Genomic DNA, 6,000 nt, shown 5'->3' with positions numbered 1-6,000 from the left:
TCCCCAGGCAGCTGTTCAGCAGGCTGCAGACGCAGCCTGGAACAAGACTTCATTCATCTCCTCACTTCGGGTTGTCCCAGAGAGTGTAAGAATTAAATACTAATTGAACCGGAGACCTGTGAGAGAGAGAAAGCAAGCATGAGCAGTGCTATCCGGAACAGCTTCATGGGGAAAGGGCGAGGGAGGTCTCACAGGGGCTGGCAATGCCCAGCCTGCAGGAGAAGACCTGGGACCACATCCCTGCTCGTGCAGCACCACATCCCTTGCTCTGCAGTGCTCCTGCAGAGAGGTGCTCGGGTATGGCCCTGCAAAAACAGCCACGAAGGCAAGTGGAGCAAACGCTTTGCCACCTAGCAGCAGGAAGAGATGGTGAAATCATCGTGTCTGGGGGAAAATGCTAGAAGGCAGGAGGGGATGTCGATCCACACAGCCTACAGACAGAGGTTACCATGAAATGCTGCCTGCTCTCTGGAGGGCTACTCTGCTTCTGGCTGAGGATATATGAAGAAGAGTGCCTTGCGCAGGGAAATACTGCAGCTGTGCAACTGCCAGATACTTTTGCAAAGCATTTTAGGACTGGAAGTTAAGAAAAGGGGATGAAAAAAAATAGGTTGGTCTAATTGAAGCATCATAGTATGGTAAAAATATCAAAGTGTCCAAGAGTGATCAGGACTGGGATAGGAAGGTGGTTTTCCTCTAGAAGGCAGTGTTATTTTTCTGCAAGGAAATTTGGACAGCTCATGAAATTGTAAGTTCATAACTCCAGGCAAGGAAATATTTTGGAGCTCGTACAACATCTCAGCAGCAAAATAAAGGCTTGGTTCCGGCAAGATAGACCCTGGATTCAGTGCCACAGGTAGCCGAGTCGCTAACACGTGTCAGTCACTTGTGTAAAAAGACAAGCAAGCCAACTAGCTCATATTTTAGTGTGTTTCTATTTGGCAATTAGTTCACACTGCTGCACCTCCAAGTGCAGTATTAAAGATGAGCTGGATTCCAGGTTTACCTATGGGGGATGGAGCCAAATTTTTGTGATACCATGAGTAAAGGTGTATCTTGCTATACCTTCCAGGGTGAGACAGAAAGAGTATTTAGGGGGTCATCTTGATTTTATCCAAGATTATTTTCATCTGGATTGTGGAAGCATTACTACAAAGAGGCTTTGGCATTTATTGGTTAGAGATTTACTATTTGACAGGGACTTATCTGAGTTTCAGGAAATGAGAGCTGAGAGTAGCTTAATAACAGTATTGTTGCATTTAATATGTGTATTTTGACTGTTAAAGAGCAAGAAGTAGCGTTGCCAGTAGCATGAAAGTTCACAGGCTCGTAACTACAGGAGCTGCTGCGTTTACCACAGCACTCATAGCAGAGAGGAAATTATGTGCACAGAAGTTAAAAATGCAATAAGAAAGTTGATTTTACTTTTGCAGAGTTTGGAGCTACAGCTGCAGAAATTTAGGAGATGTTTGGTCGTACCAACCGTTATTTATGTCAGCTGCGAATGAATGAAATATCCTCTGCATCAATTCCTTCTGGAAATACAAGGCTTTCCTATGCCTTATGTCTTTTTAAAACTTATAATACAAAACACAGTCCATAGAAAAATATATGGGCAAACATAAATATGAGGGTTTTTTCCCTTCAATGCATACATGCAGCATCAGTATCTATAAATTTATATTATAGCTCTACTGCCATCAAGTGATAGAAAGATTTTTTAGTGAAGATACCAAAAAAAAAAAGAAGCTACTCTGTATAAGTTACAGAAGCTACAGAGCTCTTACACAGAACTGAGGCATATTTAATATTCCTCCCTGCCTCTTCCCCATGAATGGTATCTATGGTTACCCTCTGCAAACCAAAAAACTCTTCGTGGGCTTCAACCCAAGACAAGGCAAAGAGCCTAATTAAAGTACCTGTCAAGATTTAAATATTGTTTGTGGGTAGCACAGATGAAAAAAATCCACGTGTGACCTTTCTTAACTCTTGCCTTGCCTAACACGCAGAGACCAATAAAAGCAACCCTTTGTTTCTATCAGCAAAGCTGTTACAGCTTAGGAGCCATCTGTCTGCCATTTTCTTCTCCTTGGATGCTTGCTAGTGACTCTACTCCAAAGTGTGGGCTGTTTCAGCAGAGCAGAGGGGGAAAAGCTGAAGAACAGGCTGATGACTTGTTTCAGACCAGGTTAAGTCTGGAGCAGTTCCCTTGAAAACTGTAGGACATTGTGATAAAACCTAAGGAACACTAGGCATCATGTCTGTGACGTTTCCTGGCGTTGTCCTACAGAGTTTGGGGCTTGCTCTTGAGCGAGACACCACCAAGAAAAGCCAACTCTCTGGGACCTTTCCCACAAAGATGGTGTCTGTGTTGCAGTGCATCTCTTTGCACTTTACCACCTGTCCCACTCTCCCCTTGGTGACTCCAAAACAGCTGCCACCAGAGCTACCTGACAGGGACTCTCCAACCTCCACAGTGATTTTGGCAACTGTCAGTGACAGTGAAAGTGCTAACTCCCAACATACCACCTCACTGCACACACAAGGAAAAAGTTTGACTAAAGGAGTTCCCATAGTGTACAAAAAGTCATCTTTGTCTTAGAAGTGTCCCTTCTTCTCTTAAACCTGATTAACAGCAGATCTTCAGCCAATGTTTTGCTACACTTCCTGCTATCGTAAATCTGTGGGATCTGAACTGGAAAGACTGTGGTCTCATGAAAAGAAATCAACAGTGTCTCCACTCATGTCAGAGAAGCTATGTGAGAATAAACTGGGACCAAGCAGTTTCTTGTGATTAGATTAATAGACCCAGCAATGGTTCATGTCTGGCACATCTGATTGATTAGGATTAAAAACAGTAAGGTCAGTTCTGCCTCTTGTACCCTTCTGAAAGAGAGCTTTGCAAGACTCAGGCTCTTTGTTGCACACACCATCCGAAACACACATTCCATTGACAACTCCACTTTGTACTATTTCTAGAAACCATAGGAAACTGCAAATATCTCCACTCAATATAAATACACTACAAATCAGAGACTGCTTGAAGCTGAGTACCCCGAAACAGCCTTTTTACAGACACGACTGAACGCTTGAATAGGACAAGATGAGATGTATTTCACAAGCTTTTTGTGCTTAGTTGTGAACGTATTGCGTACTATTAAAAGTAAGTTCAGCACAGGTTACATTGTGTGGAAAGGAAAGAGAGGCTATTCACGGAGACACAAAAAGAACTCGGGTTCGGGGCTCATTTCCTAAATGGTCAGGATTAGGTTATGTCTTTGTAAGGCATTTTGAATTCCTGTAGAATGAAAGACACAATAGAAAAGCACAGAACCTGGACAGGCAGTCAGACTACGGCAGAAATAAATCAGAAGAAACTCTAATGGCTCAGAGTCCTTTGGGTGATTAATGGCAAAAACAGCATTTGCCATCCAGTAGAATCCAGTAGACTCTTGAAGCCAAAGCAGATCTGACAAGATCTGAGCTAACCACTTTGGGAGACATAAAGGGGAAAAAATACCCTAATAAAGCAGAAGGACTAATAATGGACTCAGGATATTTGTTCCAATTGCCCTGAATTTTGTTTGGAGCAGAGCATCATCCGAAGAGACATTTATGGACTAAGGCAGCTGAATACCAGGTCTGCCTGTCATGTCTCGATCAAAATAAATGGAGAAGGGAAACAATGTGAACAAAGGATAAAAAAGAAGGATGGAGACAGCACAAAGCAGCAAACCAGAATGTTATTTCACACTTTTTTCCCCCTGTTTTTTATTTATTTTCTGGCGGCTCCTGTCACAAGGCAGCAGTATGCTTCATGAGCTGGGAGATGCTGTATGCCTGAGTGAAGTTGCAAGGGGGAAGGTGTATTCAAACCCTTGGAGACCTATCTTTTATTTTTATATACTTAAGTAAACACACACAGATACTATAAACATATAAAAATTTAAATGCTTATTTCCATATATATATATATAAAAATCAAAGAAAGACCTGAATGGGTAAAAATGCATATACATATATATCTCCACTTTAGATAATTTAATTTTAACAGTCAGTGACTTCCAAAGGCCATGTCCATGCCAGCAATGCAGTCTTTTCTTTGGAGTGCAGCAAGTTAGACAGGAGAATAAAGGTTCAATTAAGAGCCTGCTTGCCTGTGACTGATAATGGTTTTGACATTTGCAGAGTCTCCTGACAACAATACCCAAGCAAGGTGGAGAAAAGGAATTCAAAGAACAAGTTCTTTGCGGATGGTAACGAGAGGCTTTAAACATCTGAGGTTTTGCATTCATGGCCTCAGAAACAATCCTTCCTACCATGCAAGACTCTGCCAAACATTTCAGCTTTCCAAGGAGCTGGGTTCTCCTTTCTGAATAAAATCAGCAGCTTTGCAGGAGCCTACCTGGAAAGTGTTAAAGGGAAATGTTTGTTTCACTTGAGCAAGTACCCTGACCACCACCACTGTCACAAACAGAGAGGTAACTATAGGGAGAGGAAGGAAATGGCTGGCTGACTGCCAGCCTAAGCTTTGTTTTTGATCCTGTCAATTAAAGTAGCATCCTTGTAATCTGAGGAAGATCCAGAAGGTAAATTCCCATCAGGCCAGACTGAGGCTCCCAGCACACTGTCAAAAAAACTCTCTCAACCCAAGCTCTTGACTGAGGCATCTTGGGCAGAGAGTGCAGTTTGCTTTCTTCTGTGAGGTTACGATTGTATTTTCAGGCATGGTTAAGATTAAATAAAGTTCAGTGGCACTGCCTGCCTGGGATAAAACCAGTGCTGCCTCTTTGAATCTGGCTGCCTTATGGCTTTTGCAAATGCCTTGATTGAAAATGTGCATATTTACCAGAAAATGTCCAAGCCTCAGCCACTGGCCCTTTAGAAAAACTGAATTTTCAGTGCCTCCTTTGCACATCCATGCAAAGAGTTGACTCTTTGCATGAAAAAGAATTTCTATTTGCAGTTACACCTTTAGGGAGAGGACAGAAAAGAAAGCTTAATTTCAAAACTCCACCTAATGGATCAGAAGCAACCAGAATTAGAGCCCCTCCCCTGTTCAGATTCCTGAGTGCACATGAACTAATTACTCCAGCTGATAGCCTCTGAGGTAGGTACAGAGCAGAAATATGTGGGAGACTGAGCAGGAAAAGTGAACAAATGACCTGCTAAAGCACAGAAAGACATCCTAATGCATCATGTCAGCAGTCCAGCTAGTTTAACATGACCACTGTAACAGCATCAAGTCCAGGTCAATTTAGAGGTACGCATGCATTGGGTTGTGTGCAGTTCCCCGGGGATGTCTCACCTTTCTTGGCAATATTTAACAGTACGGTGATAACACATCTATGTGTCCCTCAAGTGCCTCAGGCCATGACATCCTCTCAGCCTGCAATGCACTTATGTTCAGAAGAGCCCCATGGGGTTGAAAACCTCACCCCTTTCCACAACAGGCAGCCGAAGCACCTAAGAAATCTGCAACAGTTACTGGTCTCGCAAGCCATATTTTAGCAGGGGGACTGTTCTCACATTGTAGTTCATACATACAGGCAGCAGGGTTTATAGCGCCTCTGAAACTTTATGGGAGTTCCTCGCTTTTTAATGTGATGTTTCCCTGGAAGCAAGGAGAGGAGACCTGCTACTGCGACATGTCAGAGAGATTTGCTATTAGCTCAAGAGCTTCAGGCCAGAGGTTTTGGATGCAAAGAGCCAGGCTTCCAGTTTCAGAGGCAGACAACATGACTATTTTGGTGTTTATAGCTCATTAATTTATTACTCTAGGCCTGTACGGAGGGTACTTTTCCGTGTCTGTCTTTCACATGACATCTTACAACTTGACATAGTAGAGCAATTTTGGAAAGAGAAAGTAGAGCTATCAACTTGTCAGATCTTTTTTAGCCAGTGGATGGATCTTGCATCAACAAAACATGACTGCGTCTGTATGCACACGCAATACATGCATGAAACTGCACACATCACATCAATGTGCTTAACTCCTTG

Source organism: Calidris pugnax, unplaced genomic scaffold, assembly GCF_001431845.1.
Source record: "Calidris pugnax isolate Ruff unplaced genomic scaffold, ASM143184v1 scaffold14, whole genome shotgun sequence".
Lineage (NCBI taxonomy): Eukaryota > Metazoa > Chordata > Aves > Charadriiformes > Scolopacidae > Calidris > Calidris pugnax.
The sequence above is the reverse complement of the archived record's forward strand: the minus strand, read 5'-3'. Positions refer to the sequence as shown.